At 47.7% G+C, this 17,118-nt stretch overlaps 1 protein-coding gene across 2 annotated transcripts in view; it reads right to left on the reverse strand.

Annotated features, from left to right (window-relative positions):
• Positions 1–17,118, reverse strand: part of GRAP2 (GRB2 related adaptor protein 2) — a 544,466-nt gene that overhangs the window by 333,769 nt on the left and 193,579 nt on the right. The window lies entirely within an intron of this gene.

The raw sequence follows: 17,118 nt of genomic DNA on the forward strand, positions 1-17,118 counted from the left end.
GGGTACAGAGAGTGGGAGTATGTGGGTGAGGTGGTATGGTAGGGTGGGTGAGTGGGGCTAGGTTGGGTGGAATTTGAGAGAGTGGAGTAGGTTGGGTGGGGTAGTGATAGTGGGGTAGGTGTGGTGGCTAGAGTGGATAAGTGGGGGCAGGATGGGTGGGGGTAGAGAGAGTGAAGTTAGGGTGAGTGTGAAGAGAGGGGGCTAGGGTGAGTGGGGGAAGACATTGGGTGTAGGGTGGGTGGGTGTGGGTGGAGTCGGTGGGGGTAGGGGTGGGAATAGGGAGGGTGGGTTTTGGTAGAGCGAGTAGGGCAGGCAGAGTGGGCATAGGGGGTGGGTCGGGGTAGAGAGATTGAGGGTAAAGAGAGTGGGGGTAGATTGGGTAGATGGGGTAGGGAGAGTGGGGGTAGGTTGGGGGGTGGGGCAGGTGAGGTAGACAGAGTGGGCATAGGGCGGGTGGTGATAGAGGGTGGTGGTAGAGAGTGGGGGTATGGGGTAGGTGGGGGTAAAAAGCATGGGGTTAGGGTGTGTGCGGATAGAGAGAATGGAGGTAGGGTGTGTAGGAGTAGAGACAGTGGGGGTATGGTGGGTGGTGGTAGAGAGAGTCAGTGGGGAGCGTACGGGGGCAGAGTGGGTCGGTGGTGTAGACAGAGTGGGCAAAGGGGGGATGTAGAGAGATTGAGGGTATGGTGGGTGGGTGTCTGGGGGTATAGAGAGTTGTTGTAGGGTGAGTGGGGTACAGAGATTGGTGGTAGAGAGAGTGGGGGTATATTGGGTGGATGGTGGTAGAGAGAGTGGGGTAGAGAGTGGGGGTATGGGGGTGGGTGGGGGTAAAGAGTGTGGGGGAATGGTGGGTGGGGGTAGAGGGTGTGGGGATAGAGAGAATAGGGGTAGGGTGGGTAGGAGTAGAGACTGGTGTAGGGTGGGTGGGTCTTGGTAGACAGAGTGGGGGTTGGGTGGGTAGGGATAAAACGAATGGAGGTATGATAGAGCAAGTGGGGTAGATTGGGCAGAGGTAGAGAGAGTTGAGTTAGGGGTAGAGAGAGTCTGGGTTTGGCAGAGAGAGTGGGGATAGGCTGGGTGGAGGTAGGGTGGATGGGGTAGACAAGGTGTGGTAGAATAAGTCAGGCATGAGGAGGTGGGGCTAGGGAGAGTGGGGTTAGGATGGGTAGGGGGTGGGGTTGAGAGAGTGGGGTAGGGTGGGTTTTGAGAGAATAGGGCTAGAGTGTGACAGTAGGGTGGGTGGGGTAGAGAGCGTGCAGGGTCAGGTGGTTGAGTGGGTGGGATCGGGAGAGTGGGGTGGGGTGGCTGAATGGTGGTAGGTGGCTGGTGGTAGGAAACATGAACAACAAAGCCGCCTCTGGAGGACTTGTGAAATGTAGCCCAAAATAGCCTAAACATAACCCAACCAGTACATGTAATCCGGAAGGGGCCGGGGTGGGGGGGGGGCAGGGAGTAGGGAGTGTGGGGTGGGTGAGGATCAGAGAGAGTGGCAGTGGGGCAAAGAGAGTGGGAATGGGGTAGGTGGGTGGTAGTAGAGAGCCAGCTTTGGAGGAATAAAAAAAGTTGCTGTGACGGTAGCCCCAAAATAGCCCCAAAAAGCAAAATAAGGCAAATCACTATGCAACTGGGAAATGAACTTGCTTCTTAAAAACCTGCTGATTGCACCACATCTTGTTAGGAAGCTCCTCACCGGGTAGTAATGGGGGAGTTTGGAAAAAATCAATTTTAGTGAGTTGGCCATTTCAGGCCGTGGCATTGCTCGTTACTATGCCAACCAGAAATTCTCAGTTCAGCCCCCCTTTCCCCGCTCTCTCTCCTTTATGACAATGTTTTCAGCAAATGTGTGCTTTGCAGCACAAAACTGCGCCAAAACCAATGATGAAAACGGCTGCCGTGGAGAATTGTAAGAGTCATCTAGTGAAAAGGGTCTGTGGTGACGGTGGTTCGGATGCACCTGGCGGGAAATGAAGATGCCGAGATGCTGGTTTGATTTCTGGTGTTAGCATTTCTCGGCAAGGCGCTGCTGCCTTCCTCATAGTGCAAGCGTCTCGGTCTTCCTTCCGCCACTGCCCCAAACCTGTGCCCTGTCCTCCTAATGCCACGTCACTCCCAGGGCAGCTCGAGCCAAAACAGAACAGGTCTCTACCTCGCTCTAAAACAAACACTGGCAAAGCCAATCGTTCAGGCGTTTACTGCTGTTCTTTGCATTTATAAGCAACGGGGTGCAGGCAGGAGAGTGCACAGTTTCAAATGAGGATGTGATAAGAAGTGCAGATGTGCAAGATAATGAGAAGAGGAACAGAGCAAGGGAGGAAGCCACTGAGAAAGTGCCATTGATGATGAGCAAGAGCAAATATGAGCGAGAACCGGTGTGAGTGACAGGATAAGAAATAACGCGAGAGTGTGAGAGGAAGGATGAGAGGGAGTGGAGGGAGGGGGTAGGGTGGCTGGCTGGGTGAGGAAATGGAAAGAGTGCATGGTGCTAGAGAGAGGTGGGTAAGGTGCCTGGGGGTAAAGAAAGAGGGGTAGGGTTGAGGCAAGAGAAGGTGGTAGGGCGGGGGTAGAGAGAGAGATTAGGTTGGATGGGGTAGGTAGGGAATTGGTAGGGAGGGTTGTTTAGGATAGAGTGGGGGTAGTGTGGGTGTCAGTAGAGAAAATGAGGGGGAATCTATGCAATTTCCTCATAGGGATTTCACAAAATCACCTTTCTAAATACCTAACCCTAACCATCATCTGCAGTAATGCGGTAAAAAGAAATTGGTGAAGAGGGATTTGATGAAAGTGGCCTGCTTGGGAACAAGGTAACACCAATTGTGGGTAGAGAGAGTGAAGGGAGTGGAGGGAGTGTGGGGTAGGTGGGGGTAGAGAGTGTGGGATAGTTGAGGGTAGAGAGTGTGGGGTGGCGGTAAAGATTGTGGGGGTGGGATGGGTGGGTATTTGTAGAGAGTGGGGGTGGGCTGGGGGCAGAAAACATAAAAAAGCAGCCTCAGGCAGACTCACCGAATGTAGCCCAAACAAAACCCACCCAGCACATGGAATGGGGGTGGTGTGAGTGGGTGTAGAGAGTGTGGGCATGTGGTGGGTGGGTGATGGTAGAGAGGCAGCCTCGGGAGGACTAAAAACAAAGAGCTACGATTGAAAGTAGCCCAGAGTAGCACCACACCTTCACATGGATGTCATTTCACACACAAATGGGGTTTTAGTAGCCCAATTGTGTGTGTGTGGGCGGGGCGTAAAGGGGTTGCCTATAACAGCACAATATTGCAATCTTACAAATCACTGCAGTGCTGGGAAATGGAAAGCCAGCACCCGACTTGCTTTTTTTACAAAGCTGCTGACTGGAGCAAATATTGTTAGAGAACACGTCATTGGGTAGTATGGAGGAGTAGTTTGGAAAAAGGAACTTTAGTGATTTGGCATTTTCATGCCATGGCTATGCCAACCAGATATACTCAGTTCAGAACCCCTCTTCCCTCGCTCTGTACTGAAACAATGGTTTCGGCAATTTGGTGATGCAAGTGCCACACACATTTTTACCAAAACTAGAAACAGAGTGGGCACACATGACTTTGTTCATGCTGTTGCAACACTTGCTGGGTGGAGCGATATCCTGGGAGGTTTTCCCTACTGCAATGGTTAGGAGTTGTTTCCAGCCTCTCCATTGGTGAGGAAACAACTTCTGCACCCCATCTCTAATCTAGCACAAATATACTCTTCTGCTGTGGGAGGAGAAGGCTTAGGGACCTACTTCTTGTGCCATATTATTCTTATGATAAAATATTCTGTACATTTGTAAAGCAGCTCCCATGGCATACATGCCAACATGCCCCATTTCATTCGGCCGAAGGGGGGGGCAGTTGGGGGTAGTGCCATTGCAGTCCTGGTTGTAACTTTGCATTCTGGAACCTATTGTACTGCATTTCCTATTATAAACCAATGACTATAAGTCCCAGAATGCAAAATGAAAACCAGGAATTGACTTGCATCTTACGAATGGAAATGGGGCACGTTGATATTTATGCCAAACCTGGTACAACCGTTACCAAGAAGTAGAGGCGATAGACGTTGCCTCAGCTATAAGCCGTAAAGATAGCTCAGCAAATTAAGCATATGCCTCAAACATGAACAAACAGGGACGTCATTTCACCAAAACTGCAGGAGCAGTGGAAGTGACATCACATGACCCTTGACCTCTGATGACACCACAGGAAGTGATGTCATTTGACTCCACCCTGAAGTGACTTCACCAGAGCGATGAAACACTACCTTTCACCCCTTGACAAAACAGGAAGCTGCATTACACAGCATTGTCCCTAAGTACACTACGATAAACATGGTTACGATATCACTGTAATGTGATATACATTTCATACAAGAATGAATCACCATATGTATCGTCAATATCAGTATGTATATGCCCATATTACCAAATTACCAGGAATGCAAGCAGACGTCCAAGGCCAAATGATAATGATGTGTTATTATATAGCACTTCCCCTTAAGTGTTTGATAAAGAACAAATATACCTACAATATCCCCCAACCTGTGTTGGTACTCATTTACAGACCTCAGAAGGATGAAAGGCTGAGTGGCCCTTGCCGGGATTCAAACCTGCAACCTGCAGATCACACACACATCGCAGCAGCGAGCACTCAACCCACTGAGCTATCTTACCAGCTATTGCAATATTACCGGTTATAGTAAAATGAGCAATTAAATGTCTGAATGTTCTCAAAGTCAGAAAGCAAATTACACTCTGTAGTGGATACCAATAAACTGGTAACTGAGATGTAACAGCAGGCCAGTTCATCTGCAGGTCTTGTGCAAAGTTGGCCACATGTCAAGTGTGCGTGGATCTACTTTCAGGCTTCAGAGGCTGGCAAAATACATACCATTGGGAGGGTTCATAACTGTGTATTAAAGAATTTAGAGTAGCGCAGGGAATGCAGTGCACTCACACAGCATCCTGTACTCTGGGACTCGTTACCTCATACATGCCAACAAACATCCTGAACAGCATGCCATGGAAAAGGAAAGATAGACACATTGCAACAAAGCATTAACTGTGGCACAAGGAAATCAAGGGCCACTTGATGAGCTATGATCAAACATTTCTACACTGTACACAAGCTTTTAGGCACAAGGATTTTGTCAAGTGACCGAGGACACCGAGATGGAATGTCTTGTGATGATCGTAACAGAGACAGTTTTTGTCTGCATTGTGATTTTGAGGTGTTTAAAAACAGACTAAATCACTGACACAACAACCTGTAGTCTGCCTAAAATAAACCTTCAATGAGCCTAGCAATTATTATTGTATAGAATTCCAGAAAGACTAATATGTGCCGTCATTGCGAAGAAGGAAAAGAAGCAGAAACAGTCAGACATCTTTTGCTTTGTTGTGAGGGAACAAAATCACTCAGAACTACTTATTTGAGAACCCACTTTCTTAAGATGAAAACATTTGATGAAGACGACTGGTGGAGATGTTTAATGAGTGAGGAAAAGGTCTCATGGGTGATTGCAGTGGCACATATACTTCATAAGACAATGGCTTGTAAAAGAGACAGATATAACAGACAAAAAACAAGACAATAAAAAAGATCCTAGTCAACGGGGAACAAACAAGCTCAGAACATTCACACTTGTCAATAGAGACTGGAAAAGACGTCATCACGATTCACAAGGCAATGAGGAATTGGATTTTTTGTAAATATCTTTTTAAAAATTATTTTTCAATTAAATCAAATAAATAAAAAAATAAAAATAATAAAGACTATTTGTTATTCCTATTCTTTCTTATTAGGGTCACTGCTCAAAGGGTTACACTTGTGGAACCCGCTGTTTTTTTTTTAAGAGGCCTGAATAAGAACGTCAGCCACTCCAGAAACAGAGAGCCACCAGGGTAGCAAGGGAGACCTCAGGGGTCGCAGTCGCGACCCCTGGCGGCCCTCAAATGACGTCCCTGTGAACAAAGCTTGCTGTTTGCTAGCTCAAATTCCAACATGTTTGGCCCAGTCACCATATACTATATACCACTATGCATCATTTATTATTACGCACTCGGGGGTGATTGGAATATAGTACAAGGGGCTGTAATAAAAGCACGATACTATTACAACATATGCTTCATTTTATCATGTGCGCAGTAACATCAAGCAATGCTGTTTGGGGGTCAGAAAGACATATTGTTTTGGGGGGCTGAGTAAGGTTTACATGGCAAGTTACTGCAGAATATAATGAATGGTCTTATCTGAGTCTAGATTGCACCCCCGACGCCTAATAGCATCAGGGAAGCCACTCAGTAGAAATTCGCAGCCTCTGTCTCACTAGCTGTCCTTAAATGATATTGGCCACTTGGGCCATGCCTGGTGGTTTGTGTGTGTGGCGGCCAAAGGCGAATGGTTATAAAAGGAAGAAACGCCCCTAGGAAGTCCCGGGCTCTGTAAATAAGGTCACATTCTATTTCTTTCCTCCAACCATGCTGGGGTTGGCCACCAGCTAGGCGTTACAAAGTGACAATCACAAATGAGGGCAAGCAAAACGTTCTGCAAAGCCTGCTCTGATGGCCTGCTCTATCTTCCTACGTGACGCATATGGATGCATGCATTGGGAAGGGTGCACCTGGGTGCTAGTGACGTGGGAATGACAGTGCAGTATGAAGGTGCTGGGTGCTCATGTGAATGGCCGATAAGCTGTATGGGTGCGGGACTGGGGGGCGAATGCGTATAAATGGTTGTATCCATGTGAATCGGTGTGTGTGTATCTGTATGTGTATAGGTGAGTGAGAGTATCTGCGTGTGTGTGTGTGTGTGTATGGGGCCTGGGGAGGGGCATTGGAGCATGAACATTTTTTGACAGGAGAATGGCATGTTTTACTGGCGTTTTTTGGGCAAAGAAAAGGCAACTTGAGTGTTATTATGTGAAGGGGGGGACTATGGGGATGGCTGGAAATGTACCTGTATTAAGAGCAAAGCCAATATGTTGAGAGTTCTTACATGGGAGAGGGCATGTTTCCTTAATGTGGCATGGCATTTTATGTACTGGTGTTAAGGTCAAAGACACATGACAACATAACTGTCATTACATGGGGTGGGAGCATGACATGTTTACTGGCGTTAGGGGGTTAATACAACATGATGAGTGTTCTGATATGGGGGGAATGTGTATAATGATATGATATTTATATAGTGATTTCGCCAAAGCCTCTGTACAGAGAACATACGTACATGCAATTATCACTGAACCGAAGTTGGTACTCATTTATGAACTTCGCAGGGTGAAAGGCTAAATTGGCCTTGCCAGAATTTGAACCTGTGACCTGCAGATCACACTCAGATCGCAACAGCGAGCTCTCAACCAGCTGAGCTATTTCTCCAGCTAGCCAGCAAGGACATGTGATTTCTTACTGTGGCATGGATTTTGTTTTATTGCCATTAAAGCAAAAACATGAGGAGCATGTTGTTACGTGCGGATACTGGCATATATTGGCAGAGCCAGCATGAACATGTTTTGATATAGAATCATTATTGTCATTTAGGGGAAAACAAACATGAGTATGTTATTACGCGGGAATACTGGCAAAAATAGGTGCACCAGAATGGACATGTGTGGGCAAAATCAATATGAAAATGTTTTTACACTGGCAGAGTACTGGCTTAAAGCGGGCAAAGTCATTGTAAAAATGTCCTGGAAAATGCTCCTGTGCATTGTTCGTGACTTTGCATCTAATGGACTTTTTTCATGTCTTACCCTACAAAACCGATTGAAAACTGTGTGGGTTGTTACCTAATTTATAACGGAAAGTGCACTGTAAAATGCACCATTTCAACCTATAATTTCTAAAATATTCTCGGGGGCAAAACCCCCCGGGGAACTCCTTTGATTGCTTTGTGCTCCCTCACTATGCTTGGTCACTCCTGTGCATTATCCGGGGCCGAGGATGAGCCCTGCTACATTAGTGGCATGCCCCACTTGGTACACAATCCTGGCTATGCCTCTGGTGATTTGGGGTGAAAGATGCATTTTATAAGCCAAAGAAAGCGGTCCCACACTACCAGCTTTCAAAACTGCCATCCAGCACCCTCCCAAATGTTGAGGCTGGCTCCGCCCCTGCCTACATCCACGTCCCTCTTCTTAACCCAAGCGTACCAATCACGGCTGAAAGAGGAGCATACACTGCAAACGCTCCCCGAACATGTCTATCGTGGGCACGTGACCAGAGAGAGGCAGATTCTGTGCAAAACTGCCTTATGATAAATAATCATAAATAGATGAACATGGGTAATGAGAACTCATACCAATTATGTTTTGTTCCTGTCTCTACCCATAGAGATCTCCAGATCGGTGCTATAATGGCATCGCCAGCAGGGCTGCCACTATTCGCGAAGCATTCAGCTCATAAAGTGTTAGGCACGCAAAAAGGACATGGCTACGCAGGTCTGCACGCGGCCCTAGGAATCATAGACGTATTTACTAGGAGGCGGGGTGGACTGGCCTGTAGGGAAGTCTGGAGATGTCCCGGGTAGGCCTCTACACCCTGGGCCTCTTATGTGTCGCATTTCCAAATGTTCGCCTAGGAAAAGGCTTGGGCTTGCTGAAAATGTGTAATATGGGGCCACTTTGTAAAGTATTTCCGGGGCCGCATTGAAGGTTCGTTCCTCTATCCTCTATCCGGCCGAAGCTCGGCGTTCGGAGGAGCGGTGCCAGTGCCTGAACCTAGCGGAGCTGAATGGTGGTGAATGGTGGTGGAGAAAAGCCGTGGGAGAGCGGACTACAGGTGCCCGTACTGTCTCGGTCGGTTGGCAGTGACAGCAGTGACAGCAATGAGGCAGCGGTGAACGGTGAGCAGGAGAGGACAGGGCTTATGGTGTGCTGATCGAGTCGATTTTCATTGATTTTCATTGCTGGCTCATGTCGTGTCTCCGGTACAATTTCTTTTTTTATTCATCAGCTGGTACCACCGAACGAATGGCACAAGGACTTCAATATATGACCCACTCCTTCTGTCCCCTACACCTCTCGGATTAGTCACTCGAAACGCGACTGTTGCGACGAACTGCGGGAACTAACAGCGGGAACCTCATCTGATTTTGGGGGCATTGGGAGTCCCTCATATGTGCTAATGGAACGTGCACTAAACAGACGCTGTAGATCTAAACATAAAGCAACAAGCTCTGTGTGTTTTCATTCCACACAGGAAAAAAAAAACGAAGAATCAATTCCTGTCAGGGTTTGCCAGCATTACAATAACTAGCCTCCACAGCAAGCCGTGTAGATTTTTTTTATTTTTTATTTTTTTTCCTTTGACCTCGCACTCCAGCCTTCATCTACACTGCGCACTGTGTCTGGTGTCCGGGGTCCGCGAGGAGCGTTAAGCGGCTACTCCCGTTCACCTGGAGCGCACTGCAGAGGAGGCCTAACGTTAATTTGTGGATTGAGGAATAACCAACCAATAACCAAGGAACAAGCAACGCCTCACCCTCACCGAGGATGGCTCCACCTTCTCTGAGTACCGATCAGCATTCAAGGGCAGAAGCTGAGTCAGGGAAACGCCACCTGAGAAGCAGTAAACCTGCAGTCGAAGCCTGGTCGGAAAGTGGTAAGACGCCCACATCACACACTGACATGTCCGCCCCTTCCCAGGTCGGCACGGACCATTTCTCGTCCCAGGACTCGGTTCTGGCCGTGGAAGCGCCCCCAGACCAGCAACCAGCACCATCAGCATCACCCTCTGCTCGGCGTGCTGTGTACAATCCCTCCGAGGTACCATCGGGTATCTGTGGGGCCCCGTTAAAACCCACGCAAGCTAAAGCCAACACAGACATCGGGCAGGACCTGCCCGTGCTGCTCCGCATCTCGGCCCCCGGCCCGTCTATCGCCATGGCGAGTGGCGCCCCATCTGAGGATGTCGGAGGACCTACTCGGTGGCAGCCTGACTGGGCGGGGGGACCCGAAATGATTGAGGAAACAGAGGCAACAGAGACCCAAAAGAAGTGGCAGCATTCCTCTCCTAGTGCAGGCATGGGTGATCCAGTAAGGCCCCGGCGCAACAGCAATCTTTCTTCTGCGCACGTGATAACAGCACAGATTCATAGTGGGCCGCAGCCTGCACCTTCCAATATGTCATGACAAGCTATCGCAGATCCTTCAATAAGGATCGACTCCACAGACTCTATGGACTCAGGACTGACAGAAGAATCCATATTAGTGGAATCATTTAACCCAGAAGATGAGGTCTTTAGGGCAAACGCGGAAAAGCAGGTCGACCAGCACGCCACATCAGTGAGCCAGGAAAGTGATGGAGAGCCGACAAAGTCTACGCCTAACTGCCAATTTCCAATCCGGACTGCAGCCTCCCAGCCCGTTCAAAAAAGGAAAACAAAAATTAGTAAAGACACAGCGAACCCAAACTTAAAGGGAATCAACTCTAAAGTCATCCAGAAAGCACCAAAGCCAACAGCAAATAGAGTCTACATAAAAAACACTATAAGGGGGGGCTTGAAATCTATGGGAGAGAACAAATGCCTCACAACACTGTTGATTTCATCCTCCCTAAAAGAATACTTGATCAAGCAGCATAAACGGAAATTTGACCGGGACACAGAATTGCCAGATGCGGAGAGCTTAGAGGCCATACAAGAGACACCCCCCATGAATAAATCACGTAAAACAGACGGAAGTGAAAGCATATGTCGGCCTAACCAAGAATCTGCACTTCAAAAGGCCCAAGATCAAATCAAGGCTCTGGAAATAGTGCCCCCAGAAGAGCAACCAGCCATACTTTCTGGGAAACTTCCCTCAAAACAACCCTGCTTAAAACGCACCTCAGAACTGAATACTGAAGATGCTGACGACCACCTACCCCCATGCGTAGGTGTGGACGCAAACTCTCGGAAAGGAGCCATTGCATCGCTAACCACTCAAGCCTCAACACCAAAAGTCAGAGAATCGACTGGAGAACGTCTGGCATGTACTAAACCTCACTTACAAAGGGGGGACCGAGGACACCCAGGGGACCAACCCCCAGAAACGTGGGCTCCACGGGCAATGAGGTCACTGGTCAGGCAACAACACAAGTTCACTACCTCTCTGGAGAGAACACTCCCGGATCGACACCATCAACACCCGGGACCAACTCAGGCGCATACTCTGGTTAAAAATAGACGACTTAGCAAAATTCCTTTGTCTGTCCAAAAGGACTCCCCCGGCAAAAAACCGGACCTACTCTCACTAATGTCAGCAATAACCATTGCATTAGCCCCCTTTGGAAAACTATATGAGGCAATCAATGACTCCCTAAAAGACAACACCTCAATGATAGCCACGATGACCTCTAAACTGACTTTTGTCAGAGGCTACCTTACGGCTCTCGAATCCAAAGCCAATAAGCATCATACCCTGCTCGAATCCAAAATCTCTACACTTGAAGAAAAGCTAAACAAAAAAAATCAAACGGTACGAAACTCACCCACTTCAACCTCAAAGGGCACGCAAACCTCCACTGAACTCACACAGTGTGAACTGGCACCTATCTTCACCAAAACAAGCATGCGGCAACAGTATCAAATCCACCGGCCGCAGTAAAGAGGTTGCCAACAACAGAGGTACAAGACCAGCTACACACAAATAATAGACAACACCAAAGGAAGCTATCTAAAGATACTAAGGAAGTGAAGCAAATCAGTGAAAAACCGTTGCACCGCGTGCTCAAACTGAGGCATGGCGTCTCCTCAAACAAAATAGTAACCATTGATGTAAACCCAAACAAGATAACCACTGCATCGGAAATCCTTCCCAAACTAGTTTGGTCACCCAGAACAATAGAAGAATTCCAGTCCACCCGTGAACTGATGAACTTGTCGTAACACTGGGACCCAGCGGAGGCCCGTCCAGATGTAGCGAAAAAGCCGGGGCACAATGACGAGTATAACCCTCCCTCCACTGCACCACTTTCCACACGGCACGACTCAAACTCAATTCAAATCGACGAATTTGACTCACCACTCCAATGAAAGCTCTCTCCGAGCAGGGCTAAAGTGGAAAAACCTGTAAAAAAGACGACTAAGTGATCGCCCTCACCGAAGCAAAGGAGGGACCGTGCCAAAACAGCCTACCCAGGTAAGGATCGACCTCCAGTCAACCACCGGGCCATTACAACAACAGCTGACAACAGAGGACAGACAGGTGGAAATACGTTTGATGAAAAATTGAAAGAAACCTGTATTTTCAAGCTCGAGCAAATCTTGAGCAAAGAAGGATACACAGTATTAAACAAAAGAGCCGTGCTAATAATTCTGAGCAAAGTACGCAGTCTTTGACACCAAACTACAGAAGATTTTGAACTGATCGAACCATACCACAGGGATCACAAAGCCAAGGCCTATTTACACATAAGGGTTAAAGCCACCCACAAAATACCAAACGAAGTTGCCGAAGACCTACAACACTTGGGTTTCAACCTCTCAGAAATACAGAAGTCGCATCCCAGACAAACTGAATCAGAAGTAACAAAGAGGAAAATGTCAACAAAGCTGCACTACGTATCTCAAACGGAAGATCTTTACAAACAGAATCGGCAACACTGTCTAATTCGGCCAGAAAACCGTCACCATAAAATAAACTCACAGCACGAAGAACACGGAAGGCATAATACCGAGCGTAAGGTGGCTGATATTGACAACAGAAGAGCTGACCGCCACGGATCCGACCATAGCCAAACGCATACAAGATTGTGTATGACTAGGATCAAATCTCCAGATTACACGCGGACCCATAAGATAAAACAGACATCAACAGAGGGATTAACAAACTCCCCATTGAGCAAAAACCTGAAAATACGCCATACAGAAAGCACTGTAAAAGGCCCATGGAAGTGGCTAACGGACAAACCAGAGGAGATAGCAACGACCACCAAGATCCCCTAGTCAGTCCGAGCAGCCCAAACTACCGCCTGCCAACTACTCCAAGAAACCAATGACGATGGGATCCTGGAACACCAGAGGCCACAGACACCTGACCCGCCCCAGCGACGTAAATCTGGGGGCTTTTGACATTCTATGCCTCCAAGAAATGTGGCTAGTGGACAAACCCTACCTGGACGGGTTTTGCATAGAATTGTCACCAGCATCTAGGGCATTGATGGGGAAACCATCTTCGGGTCTCCTGACAGCGATTCGCACAGGCTCAGGCCTAACCATAAAGAGCAAGATAATGGAATCCTATGGAATGCTTACAATTTTAATGTCATGGCACCTTTTAGGCTCTGGGCACAGTGCATGGGCCACTTCAGACCTGGTCATCATTAATCTATACTGGAACCCCCAAAGAACAACTACTAAAGCATTCTGCAAGTCCGTCGCTAACACCATTGACACCATCTACGTAGACCACGATGTTGCATACATTATCATCTGTGGTGACCTGAATGCCAAATGCACGAATACAGACATGCCTCCCAGCAACTCTGCATTGCGTTCATCAGCCGACAAAAGAGGCCTGGCATGGTCCAACGTAATGAAATCCAGAAATTACCATAACGTGGCCTCCTTTCAAGCTAGGGAGCCGCCGATCCCAACTTGGTAAAGGCAGGAGTCGACATCAACCCTGGACTATATTTTTATAACACAGGCCTTGATCCCGTATATAGCTACCTTCGAGGTCCAGCGAACCAGTGAAAGCGACCACAACCTCCTAAAGATGTCTTGGGTGGGATCCCGTCCAGAAAAAATAAGCTACTTGCCAACAGTACAACCAAACAAACAGCAAACCCGCCTGCGCCTAACATCAGGGAATATACGAGCAATAAACGAAAAATTAACATTGTTACCAGCAACTGAGGCTCACTCTTCTGTCAGCCAGACACCCGACTACCTACCCCTGCTGATGGCACACAGGGTCTCCTTCGCCGGACCAAACCAAAAGCCTCATGCAAGTAAACACACTTTTGACTTAAAGGTTGTTCTCCAGCGCTGACAATTGAGAAACCTGAAAAGAATCACACTGGTCCGGCAACCAGAAGTGGCATGGTCAACATACTTCAAAGAAGCAACGTCCTACAAATCTTAGATCAAGCACCATAGATCGATTCTGTATCAGAACGACGCCGAAGCAATGTTGAAAACCCTGGCAACTAAAAAATCGAGAGAATTCTGGAACCTTCTCAAAAATGTTAAGGGCCAGAAAGCGGCCCCATCTTCAAATTCAATCTCTGAATCAAACTGGGTCAGCTACTTCACAGATCTGTTCCAGCCCCCACCACTATCGGTAAAGACTCTCACCCAGCCTAGCCAGACAGCCTGTGTGTCCTTGACAGATGAAGGAGACATCATAAAAGCTATATAAAAACGTAAGACCTCGAGAGCCCCAGGCCCAGATGGCCTCACACACATAAACCTAAAAAGGTACCCAGAAGAGTGGGCATCAGTAATCAGCCAAATTTTCGACCAATGTGCAAAATCCAAGCTAATTCCGACATCATGGACAGAAGCTGTAGTCGTTCCTATATCTAAAAAAGGCTGCAGAGAAAACCCGGCTAACTAGAGGCCCATAGCACTCCTCGACATCATTGGCAACATTTTTGCAACGCTCCTGCTCTCGCACTTCCGAGAATGGGCAAGAAGATCCCCGAGTGCCGACTTATTCCAGACAGGATTTCTAAAGGAAGCCAGCACGGCTGTAAATCTACTGCACCCGAATATAATAAAATCAAATGTGATGTCAGGCTAGCCTAAAGTATATCAGGCACTCGTGGACCTATCACAGTCCTTTGACAAGGTTGACCGCAGAAAACTGTGGTCCAAGTTAAAAACCTGGGAATGCCCCCCAGCAGTACTCGAGCCAATAATAGCACTACACACAAAAACATCCATGCACGTCCATCTAAGTCAACAAGGACTGCTCTCAGACATCGTCTATTCAGAGCGCGGGGTGAAACAAGGCTGTCAGCTCGCCCTGGCACTCACTGTTCATCGCCTTCTTGGGAGATTTCCAAACCTCAGAGAACAAAATCAGATCTTTCCCTCTCAAAGTAGGCAAGGTCAAAATGTCAAGATTGATGTACGCAGATGACTTGATCCTTCTGGACCGGACTAAAATTGGGCTTCAACGCCAGCTAACGAACCTCACAAGCTACATGAAAAGATACAACCTTGAAATTAACAAGTCGAAGAGCAAAGTGATGCTATTCACAAAAACCCCACAAGGCAAGGAAGGAAAAAACAAAGAACACCCATCCCACAAAGGTCTGTTTTCTCCAGTCAAATTTGCAACGTTGGCACAACCTAAAAATGTTCCCATTGACTGAGTTCCATTCCTCTGTATGCAAAAGGAAACTGAATCGGGGCTATGGTTAACGGTGTAAGAAGGAGGCATGGCATCCTTATTGCCTATCAGAGCCATTTTAAAGGAAATCAAAGATTGGAAAGGACGAGACAGTTTGTCAGAAGGCCTAATAGAAGCAACATTCGATTTACTCCTATTTGAAAAAAGCGAGCATCCCAGGGGAGTCAAAACACGTTTCTCAAAACTATTCAAATTGGTGCCATCAAAGTTCTCTGAGACGCTATCATTCCATCGGCCAAAGAACAGTGCTCTAAGAGAAACATAGCAGGCAGTTGTCAACGGTAAGGGATGAATATAACAACCTAACCCCTTATCCCTGTGTTGCGGTAAATGTGAGCAGACCCAGAAATTGTTTTTATTAAAAATGGCAAGTGTAGCATTCATGATAAGTAGTAGAGTGTTATTATGGTACCTTTGTCTGTGCTGGGAATCTCTAGGAGACAAAGTATGCAAATGTACAAAGGGAGTAGGAACAATGGGTACACTTTCAGTAGGCAACAAAAGTTCTAAAGAATGAGTTTCCTCTAGGTGCCATAATCCTAGGGCAGCGACTATAAAAAAAAACAAATATCATTACAAGAATACAGCAATACGTTTTCGGGGCCCAGGCATTTTGTCCATTGTCCCAGTTGGTCACCCCATTAAGTCTAATACGAGCGGCGGCGGTAGCAGGCATTGTAGTCTTCAGATGGAAACCCCAATGTTCGTTGCTGGCGACCCCCCGGTCGCGTGATTTCTCTCTTCAAATGGAGAGAACCAGTCTTAGTTTGAGGGGTTGTACGCATGGCTAGTAACACGATCGGTAAGGCGTCCGGCCATTTTAGTTTGGTGCTGGCACACGTCTTAGCGAGCTTCTTCCGTTGTGTCTTTCTGCTAGTCCAGCGCTCTGAGGATGTCTGGCCGAATGGAACCGTTTGTCAATTTGTAACGCTGTACATATCTGTAACGCTCACCTGATTCCCACGGAGGCGCCGACCCGTTCTGGATTGCTACAACTCCTTCCACGGTAAAGCGTAGTGCTTGTAAGATGGACTGGACTGGACCCCCAAACCCCGTCTGTCTGGCCCGTAGAATAATCCTTCTGTAGATGGGAAAAGGGACTTAACTGTCTGCTAGATTGTGTGTGAGATTCCCCCCTTTTTCCCCTTCTCACCCTCCTCGAACCCTAGCTGTGCCTTCCGCAGACTCTCACCTTAATTTCTGTATGGACGAGCTCTCCATCCTGCTTCTGACGCAGGGGCGCGTAGATTTCCAGTTACTTCACTGGATCTCGGATTTGGCGAGGGTTCGATGTCTGCTTGCCTTTACCAAAAGGCTGCCGTAAGTATATAGTTCAAAAGATCAAGTCTTATTTGTCCCTTGGCCTTTGTTTAATTTTCAGGGACTAGGTGAGGAATCCGTGTGGAGGAATGGATTCGCCGAGGTAAGCTCAGGTGAGTACTTTTAATGAAGGTGTGCCGTAGTGGTTTGCTCCGACACCTTAATGAGTGTGTCTTATTTCCCCATAGGGGCCGGGGTACGGAAAAGCCAGAAAAGCCGCTCCGACCCGAAAAGGGAACTGAGGTCCCAACAAAATTCAGGTAAGACTTAAGGTGAGTAATCTGTCCTTTTGCAATTAGTTTGTTGCTCACCTTGTTTTGTCCTTTTTCTCCGTAGGTCTTGAATGCGACCGATGTCGCCTATGGGCGCTGAAAAGGTTGCCGGCGCCACGTGAAGGTAAGTGGAAGCGGCGCGGCAGTGTGGGAAGCGGAGCGCTTCTTACTATTGTCTTTATTT

The sequence above is a fragment of the Ambystoma mexicanum genome, chromosome 3q (genome assembly GCF_040938575.1).
Source record: "Ambystoma mexicanum isolate Mex_15411 chromosome 3q, UKY_AmexF1_1, whole genome shotgun sequence".
NCBI classification, from domain to species: domain Eukaryota; kingdom Metazoa; phylum Chordata; class Amphibia; order Caudata; family Ambystomatidae; genus Ambystoma; species Ambystoma mexicanum.